Below are 10,226 nucleotides of genomic sequence, written 5' to 3' on the forward strand. Positions count from 1 at the left end.
AGAGTGGCTGGAATGTTGCCTAGCTAAAAAGAACCAGAGTGTGCTGGTGGACAGCTGATTGAACATGAGCCAGCAGTGTGCCTAGGTGGCCAAGAAGACTTCTATACATGCCATGTTCATCAGTCAAAATGTTTGATGTTATTTAACAATAGGTTATAGTCTAATGGCATGAGTTCCTGCGGGTTGCAGAAAAGCAGAAGTTGGACACGAAGCCTACAGTCTGTATCACATCAATCTACGGGAGATGTGAAAATGGAGTAAAAGTAAAGCACCCAGTAAAAGATGACAGAATCAAACAGTGATTTATGTTTAATGTGGTGGAATTACAGGATGTTGCCAGTGAATCACACACTGTCATAAATTGATGATTTATTTAACAGAAAACAGAGGATGAGAATGACTAAAATGTAAGAAATTTGTATTGGAGAAATTGATATTTGCAAGTTTATAAAGAAATAGGTTAGGTGAATCAAGGACAATGATGATTGGATGTCAATAAATTTGGACAATAGTTGAAGTGCAACGGGGGATGGAAACTAATGCTTGCAGAGACTTGTGGCTGTTTCTCCAAAGAGTTGCAAGAAATTGTTGGCCTGCGGGGACATTCAACAGCAGATAAGCTTCACCTCCCTCTGGGCGGGATCTCTATGGAGAGCATCAGTCTGCCCTTCTGTATGGAGGCTCAGGTTGAGCTGTTGTATCTGGTTAAGGAGAAGAAGCCCTTGGTCAAGAGCTGGATTGACTGACTTCAGCCCCTCATTTATAAAGAGAGACTGGAAAGCTCATGTGACTGCAAAAGCCTTCTTAAAGCTCAATCTAACACTGTTGGTGAGTTTGGTGAGGAGCTGGTCTCTTAGAACTTGGCAGGAAGATTGATATCCCTTGTCACCATTATTATATGATGGGTAATAGAATCATAGAATCATTAAAGATGGAAAAGATCAGTAAGATCACCTAATCCAACCATCAACCCATCCCCACTATTCCCACTAACCATGTCCCTCAGTGCCACATCTACCCTTTACTTGAAAACCTTCAGGGATGGTGACTCTACTGGGCAGCCTGTGGTGTTGCAAACAGCAGCTTCAGGAGACATAAATTTAAAGATAGGAAGGGGAAGAGCACAAGTTGTCTGGTGTGTCTGTAGGCATGCAGAGGGACATATACAGCAGCTTCCCAAGCCTGGAGCACATTAGATCCAACAGCCATATTTTCACAGGGCTGGGGTCTGCCTGTGGACTACAGTGGAGCTCAGTGCAGGTCCAGGCAGCCCATCCTCTCCTGCTGCCCCTGCCAGATCTGAGCATCTCCAGCCCTGGCACCAGACACATCCCCACGGACAGGGCTGGGCATGGCCAAGGCAGGGACAGGACAGCTGGGCAAAAGCCATGGCTGTTGCCTAGCCCTGCTGCAGCCTCAATGGGGCAGAGAATGGTGACCCCGAGCAGATGTAGAAGCCTGTGCTTGGAGGAGGCCTCTAGGGCTGAAATGGGGTGCTGGAGATCCCACTGGGATTGGGAGGGACAGCCAGGCCCGGTGGTGCACTCAGGGCCTGGCACAGTGTGAGCGGTCCAAGAGATCTCTTCAGTGGAACTGGTTTCATTTTCTTCTTCTCGCGTAACATACTGCTGTACAGGGAGAAAACAGTCAGTCAGGCTTAGTAAAAGCCAGGTTTTTATTTACTCTTTGTCTGACATGAAGTCAGATGAGTTGAACAAAACCTGGAGGGTCATGCAAGGTTTCTGATCTTATTCTCAAGACTGCCATTACTGGCACTGCCATCACAGTCATACTAGCACAAATCAGAGGCTTGTTTGTACTTTCAAACCATTAAAATCTTTACCAGAGTATTCATTTCTTGTGGGTTTTCCAATAAGATGGAATACCAAGGACAAGTCAAACAGCAAAGCATGATCTATTTTATTTTTCCCAACTTTCTATTACTAAAAGAGCATGAGAAACACTTGAGGGCAGTTTGTGGAGTGCATCTACCATCCAACATGACAAGTAGGTTAATTGGAATGAAAGAAAATGTGACCCTTGACTACAACTGCCCCTTAAGGGTATTGAGTTTAATGTTGTTGTTATTGTGTTCTGCAACACTGTGAGACAAAACACAGTGATGGGCTCTTCTCTGCATAGGAGCTGTTCTTAACAAATGGAGCTACACCGAGTGACTTGGATTAAATTTGACTAAGTCTTGCCTGAAGAAATCTTTCCCTAGAAAATCCTGTAGCACTCACAAATATTTTAGGAGTGACAATGCTGGGTGTCCAGCTCAGTGGAAAAGCACAAGTGCCATAAGAGAGCAATACAATATGCATCTTCCAGGCATAAGTATGTGAGGATCACCTGCCATTTCTGTTACTGGCTCTGCATGCAAAGGAATCTACTTTGTGACTGTACGAATGTTGAGGGGGAAAACAGTTTGATTTTTTTCAAAGAGGGAGAAAGCATTGCAAGAAAATACGTGCAAATTAATGTTATAAAATAGTGATTTTTAGTCTAATCCACTTGAATGTTCTGCTCTGTTGAATACAGACAGTCTCTATGGAAATTTAGACAATAAGAGTTGGGGCTACATGTATTCAAATTTGAGTTGACCTCATTACAGCTCAGTGTTAAAAGCAGTTACTAATATGGTCAGAGCTTATTCACATAAATTGGCCCTTCAGTTTCTGTGGGAGTTCTCCAATGAAACTGGAGAAGAAAGTTGCATTCACAGAGCAGGAGGCTCCTTTTTACCTAAATGAGAAGTGCGTGAAAATGCCAGCAAAGCATGGGGTGGGTTTTGCTCTCTTGGCTGATGTCCCTACAAGCTTATGTCTCCTTCCCTTCCTTCTTGCTCCCACACTCCACCAACCTTAGGAGGCCTGCACTGACCTGGTGCTTGGAGGAGGAAGATAGTGACTGATGGGATCCCACTTGTGTTGACCCCAGACCCGAGCAGCTCCCTCTTAGTCTTGTCACTGAGGCCTATTCTTAACCGTGTATTGAAGACCACTGGGAGCCAAGTTTCAGCTCTGGCAGGAATCTCTGACTAGAAATTTCTTTCTGAGGCAAAGTGTCTTTGTGAGGGCACAACTGGGGTAGAAAGGCCTCAACTAGGGTTTGAATTTCCTGGGGAAAAAAAATCCAAACAAGCTGGGTGTAATGGTAAGAAGGGCAGTGTTACCAAAGGGAAGAGACAAGACCATAATCTGCAGAGATCCTGAGATCTACTGTGCTGGGTAGACACAGTGTAGCCAGATCTGGAACTGCCAGTGGAACTTTTATCCAGGTAAATGCTATTTTTAATTGGAGCATGTGAATATTAACAGAATATATGAGTAAAAAAATAAGGTCCAAAGAGGAAGCAATGGACAAAACTGTAAAGTAAGTCTGTAAGTAGGAATCAATCTACTTTATCTATGATTTTATGAGTATTGTGCCTACTCTAATAATCCTTAACTGACACTGAGGAAAAAAAAAAGATGGCTCACTCCTGTATAGGAGGTGCCAGAGAGAAAGGTAAAAAATGTTCCCTTTGAAATGAACATACCTGTGAAGATCTGACAGCTGAATTCAAGGAAAGGGAAATATTGTTCTTGTTCCTTTTCCTCATCACAAAACAGGATTTTCCCAAAACACATTTTTGTACATCCATTTGCATATTACTGTATTATTCACGTAGTACAGAATCTGTTCAGCCATACAGGTGCCACTGGGTTTAGGCATGGGTTGGGAACATGGGTTTGGAACAGGATGTGTTCTTCACCTTGAATGAACAACAAGCAATAAAAGTATTAATGTTCCCTAGAACAAAATCTGTTCTCTAGCAACAGAGAAAAGCTTCAAAATCTTCAGAAGGTAAATTATTAAATGAGCTCAAAACATTCCTCAAACTGTGGTAGAAGTTGACCTGTGACCTGATGAATAGTGATTTGAATATTTTGAATTATCTGAACATTTTTTACATCTTTCTTGGGTTTCTTTGGGATTCATAGACCGCTTTGCTGAAGGCTGCATTGCAGGGGAATGTTAGCAAAAGCACAAAAGCCACTTAGGCACTCGTCACCTGTTGAAATAGTACAAATTATGCCTGCTTTACCTCAGTGTGGGCTTATTTTTGACACCTCCACAGAGGACAATGTGACAGCATAGTCTGATAAGCTATTCTTGTTAATGTTGGTTGCTGCTTCTGTCCTGCTATAGATATTTGTTACTCCTTACTTCCTTGGCCACTGGGTACCCCTGAAGAACAACGTCAGCTCTGCTGCTGTAGCTTTGCCCAATCACTCTTTTAAAACCATTCTGCTGGATGATCCCTTTCACTTCTACGAAAACCAAACCAAAACTCCTCTGTAATAGGATAGAACATTTAAACCTGAGGGTTAGTGGCAAAAACTGAGGAGTAATTAAACCAGAAGAACTAATTTGGCAGCAATATTGGGCTGCCAAATTGGGCATATTAATAGAGTATAATGGCTCAACTCATGTCACCAGTGCTCTTCTCAGTTTGCCTGTCTGGGATCCCACATATTGCGGATACTGCAAGTGAAATAATTCTTGAACTGGTTTCTGCTTATGCCTTAACATTAGTATGACAGTACACCTCTGTGAGCTTTCCTACCCTTGCTGTTCCAAAAAGCAATTTTTGTTTGATATTTGCAGTTACAGATTGAATGGAATAATGGAGCAAAATCTTGTGACTTTTGCTGGTACATGAAGAAAGCAGAAAAAAGAGAAGCGTTATTGTTCTTAGATCTGAAACTAATAGCTTTTTACAGATAAAGAAATGTTTGGAAATACATTAGCACTGCAATATTCCAGCTGGGACATGGAAATAACTTGTCTTGTTGGTGCTCATTTTCAGACAACAGAAATGAAATCATGTCTCCAGCACGAAAAGGTCAGCCAACAAGATTTTGCTAAATTCATCAAGCCGTGCTCCCTACTGAGCAGATACCACTGGTGTGCACTAAAGTAACAGAGGGGCTGATGATGTGGCCAGAATAGAAGCTGAAAAAGATACACTGATCTTTTCATTTCCTGCATACTGAGAAATAGGATTCCCTAGCTGAAACTTTACATAAATCTTTCTTTCCTCCCACATCTTTTATCTGGCAAAAAACACTTAATGACTTCAGAGAGAAAGCACTGTTCCAGCCAGCATCACCTGGCAGTAACAAGGCACAAGAAAGGTCTCCAGGATTTCAGTTCAGTACTTCTACTGAGCAATAAAAGTCCAACCTGCCTTTTCTTGTGAAACAAAGAATAAAGAAACCATCCAGTACAAACTCATGTTAGGATATCTTTACGCATTTTGAAACTGGTTCAAAGCTACAACCAGTATTGTTACAGCATCCACAGATTAGATGACATTTACAACAGTTTTTAATTAAATTTACTTAATTTAGATATTTATCAGCCAGAATCCATTGGCATACTTTCTTCCAGCTTTTTTAAAGGTTAAATGAGCAATATGTGTAATGAGATCTTTGAGAATACAAATTGTGTCATTCTCAAATTATCCTCAAAGCCAGTGCTGTGCTGGAGGATTTGTGGAGCCCTGGCAGAGGAGAATCTTCCTCCTGGTAACTCTGCTCACTCTACTGACACCAGAGTGCAGTGTCTGACCTTTACACTGCCTCTCTTGCCCAGGTTGGAGCATGGGATGTGATCACAGCACTGCTCCTTGGTTTATTGTACGTCACAGGTGAGCTCTCTGTACGCATCTACTGTACCATTCAGCATGGCACTGCTGCACTTTTTAAGGAGTATGTGGTGAAGCGTGTCGTAAGAGGAACATTATTGCAAGCCAGCACAAAGCAGAATGAAACGCAGTATTCTGAAAAGGGCAATTACAGTGAAACTACATATGAGAGCTGCAGATGGACACAATATGTAGTTGAATGACTAACAAGGAAACACAGTAGATGGCCTCCTAACAGCACATGGACCATATGGTATCAAAAAACTGGGGGAATCATTCTTGTCAATGTGGCAGTTTTATAAACGCCAAGGTAAAAAAACACATAAGCTCTTTTGAAAATCCCACTGAGTATCTCATCTCAAGCTGACAGATTTTTTCAGAGCTAGCCTTATGGGTTCAAACATTATAGCATTGAGTACAGTGAGAGAATGATAGGACAGAAGACTCCCAGTAAAACTCCACACACGGTGGTAGTAGAAATTCCACTAAATTCAGCATCATTGTGTTCACTAAATCTGGCACCAGCACTGTTCAGATTTTGGTCAAGTTATTTGCAAACTAGGTTATACTTCTTCACACAGTTTGGTGATAATAATTTGCTTCTCATAGTATAGAATATTTAATTATGCAAGACACACAGATTCTTTCTGCCTGACAATGTATAGCAGTTGTGCAGGAGTGGCCTTCTCCATAAATAACTTGTTTGAATGTACCATCCTCTGAAAATAAATGCTCTGTGTTATCAGATACTGAAGATGACTGAACTGACTGTGGAAGAATTAGTGGCAAAGAATGATGGGGAAAAGGGGCTCAAAAGTGAATTTGCTTTTACATTACCCATCCATGAATCAGAGTTATTGTTGAAGCATAGGCTGCTAGGCGCTTTAAAGAGAACTTGCAGGCGTTATGGATAAAATATAGTTGACATATCCTTGTTTTCGTCCCTACTGTAATGGGCACTAAGCAGCTTTACTTTCACTCTGTCTGCAGAAAGTCATTGGAAGCATTCATCCATTCCTTACAATGGGGGTTGGTATGGTTAAACAAGCAACGCATGTTGAAAACTTACTTCTGCATTTCTTTTGCTAGGATTATTCAGAACTCACAACAGATCTGTGTCCTCCAGCACATGACACCAAAAGGGAGGCCTGATTTACATAAGCAAATTACATAAGCATAAGCAAATTACAGGCAAATTACTTTGGCTTCCATCTGTATGTCTGCTACAATCCTTAGATGTTACTGTCTGATAGCAGAGTTCTAGGGTTCTATTGGTAGCTTCTTATTGAAAGCTGTGGCTAGAAGTTATGAACCAGATCCCTGTGATGGGTTCAGCAGTGCTACCCAGCATCAAAGTCTTTGCTCAGCTTGTCATTTGCCCTTATCAGTGTCAAAACCACCACTTCGAAGTCTGAGTTCCCGAGCTCACCATCCGTGTCTTATTTGATCCTGATTATCTTAAACAGTCTGACAAGACACTGGGAAATGGAAACATGACATTTATTATTCTGCAGAATGAAGGATTTTATGTTCTAGCATATTTTTGGCAAAACACAGGAAAAGACTCACATTTAGGGATATAGCAGACAGCTCTTAAGCAATATGCTAACTTATTTCTTTCTGTCCAAACCGTAAGCTATATGACAGCTGCCTTTCTAATGAGAAAAATGCAGTAATCATTACTTGTGTGTAGTGGTTGGCAACAGTTGATTGAGTTTCTGGTAAGTGTAACTATCTGATCTGTTCTTCTTGTGGTAGTTTACATACAGTTTCTTAAGTTTGCACTGTTAATCATACCTATATATAGAACTTTCATTAGTCGGGACTCAATATGAGCAGAAAAAAAAAAACCCACAAAAAAATCAGAGAAAAGGTATAGCCATAAAATTCTGCAGTGGTGAGAAAAAAATGTATCCCAGATTTCACTCTATGGGACTGTGCATCTTGATTTCCAACTGGAATTAATTTCAGCAGTCAGAAATGTTGTAAAAATAATTAGCACTGCAGAAAAACTTACTTATAAGCTGATTTTTATACACTGATTTTTACTTAAATTACAGTAAGTGCTTTCTTTCCCTAATTAAAAAGGAGCTAGGTTAGATTAAGGCAAATGTATTCCTTTATTTAAGTTAAGTGATCTGAATTCATTTGTCAGATAGAAGGGGATGTTGGTTCAACCTTTTGTCAGAGGAAGGTCAGTAAGTAAAGTCAGGTTTTGCCGAATTGTTTGATTTGTTTTTCTGTTTTCTAAGAATATACAGCATTCATATAGGAAAAAAAAAAAAAAGTATATTCCTGATCTCTCAAATACTCCTGATGGCCTCTTCACATTGCCATAGGAATGCCAGGAATCCCCATACTGGCTGGGGCCTTTGCCATTGTTGTCCCAGATAGCATAGCAGCATTGAGTTTGAATGAGCCAACATCTATGGATTTCCATTATGATGGTAAGTAAACTGCTGACAGCATGGCACACCCAGGTTTAGTTGGCCAGGTTTGGTATAGCCTAGGTACATTGGGTGATCCTTTCAGTAAACCACCTGTGCTCATTTTTGTTTTCCCTTATCTTTCTAGAAACATAAAATAGCCTCCTTGTAATCGAAATGGCTCTCTCGTCAAGAGCTGTGACCTTCAACAGGTAAATGAAACATGGATGGCTTAAGAAAGGGTTGCAGAGATCTCTGCTGCAGCCTCTCAGTCTTTATGCAGCCACCTGGGTCTGTGAACTTCTGCAGTATTTCATATTAATAATCAATAAAGTATACAATGGGATTTTTTCTTCTTTTTACAGAAACAGAACAACTTTGAAGGGAATAAAAAAGTTACTGTGAGAATAGACGCAAAGAGGAAAGAACAATATTGCAAAAAACATACTCTGTTTTCCTCACCTGTATCTTAAAAGCATCATGGATTAATCGTAGTTAGTATATGGATGATGTAAGACATTGGCCTTAATTCTGCCCTCATCTTCATTCCAGCATTGACTTTTACTTTCTCTGTGAAGGAGGAAATGCAAAATTTCAACCAATTTCATAAAATAAAAATTAAAAAAAAAAGAAAGGAGTTCTCCAATTTCTGCATTATTTTGAGGGTGAAATGCTGCCCAGAATTAATTCAGCCATTTGGGCACTGCAAGGTCACTTCTAGACATATTTCACAAGAAAAGATGAATTTATAGTTGGTCTAAATTAGTGCAGCTTCAGTGAAGTCAATTGAATTACTCTTGCTCAGTTCAGGTCTTGTAGTCAGATTGCCTCTGGAATATGAAGTATATCTTGTCTACTATCAGTAGCGAAGCTAATTTAATCTTTCTAGGTGATAAAGAAGAGGGGCCAAAACGTTCTTTCTAGAAGTAAGAAAAATGAACATGCATTTGGAGGCACACTGAGGAATATTAAAGCAACAAAATCCTGCAGAGAACATTGTGTCACTGATATAAGGAAAAACTACATTCATGTGGATATCCCAGCAATATGCGATGGGTGCTGGAGGTGGGGTGAGGTAGAGGGCAAAACACCTGGCACTGCCCTCTGTTAACAGGCAGGAGGTGAAACAGGGCCACTGACTGCTCTTCTGGGTAGGTACATCCCCAGGAGAGGATGGGGGTGATCAGCCCATCACTGGCTCCTGAAAGGAGGTTGTGGTGAGGAAGGAGTCAGCCTCTTCTCCCAGGTTATAGGAGGTAAAATGGCTTTAAGTTGTGCCAGGGGAGGTTCAGGTTGGATATTAGGAACAATTTCTTCTCAGAAAGAGTCATGAGGCAGTGTCACAGGCTGCCCTGAAAGTGGTGGAGTCACCATCCCAGGAGGCATTCAGGGATGTCGATGTGGCACTGAGGGACATGGCCAGTAGGCATGGTGGGGGTGAGCTGACAGTTGGACTGGGTGATCTTAGTGGTCTTTCCCAACCTCAATGATCATATAATTCTATGACCACATAAAATATGCCAGTGAAGAGCAGGACAAAACTGTTGCCTTTTTCTGACCCAGGAATGTATTTTTAGAAGGATGTGCTCTCAGACATCTTTGTTCATGCAGCTAGCTTAGTTTTCAACCTCTCTTCTTATAGCTCAGGACGCAGAGTAGACTTGCAGAAACTCACAGCTTACGTGAGGTGTTAAAAAATTAGCCTCTTCAGATTGTATATTTTACTGAAGTACAGAATCAAAGCACCCAGAGAGAAAAGCAGTCATTATCCATCAACAAATTTAATGTCAAAGGGGGACCAAAATGTTGCATACATATGTATACACAAATCCACAAACGCATGGATGGTGCATGGCTGAGATGTTCCAGTGTTGGGAGTATTTTGCTATTCTAATAGCCAAATGATCATTCTGAGGAACATGAGCATGTTTTCCTCAATATTTTCCTGATCAACTCAGTTTTGCTGAGTGCTGGGCTTTAGTGAAATATCAGAGTTAAATACCAAGTTCTCTTTGGAAATGGTGTGTGATGGTAACATAGAAGGAATATATTTTCCCTTGCATTTAATATAACTATTTTTTAGAGATTATGAATAACTTTTTTTT

At 40.8% G+C, this 10,226-nt stretch overlaps 1 long non-coding RNA gene across 1 annotated transcript; it reads right to left on the bottom strand.

Moving 5' to 3' along the window:
• Positions 1–978: 978 nt before the first annotated feature.
• LOC104916698 lies at positions 979–8,693 on the bottom strand. The gene is made up of 3 exons (XR_004158846.1): positions 8,584–8,693; positions 3,542–3,757; positions 979–1,628 (listed from the first exon to the last, which is right to left on the bottom strand). It is a non-coding gene; the product is annotated as an uncharacterized LOC104916698 (long non-coding RNA).
• Positions 8,694–10,226: the final 1,533 nt, after the last annotated feature.

The sequence above is a fragment of the Meleagris gallopavo genome, chromosome 1, assembly GCF_000146605.3.
Source record: "Meleagris gallopavo isolate NT-WF06-2002-E0010 breed Aviagen turkey brand Nicholas breeding stock chromosome 1, Turkey_5.1, whole genome shotgun sequence".
Taxonomy (NCBI): domain Eukaryota; kingdom Metazoa; phylum Chordata; class Aves; order Galliformes; family Phasianidae; genus Meleagris; species Meleagris gallopavo.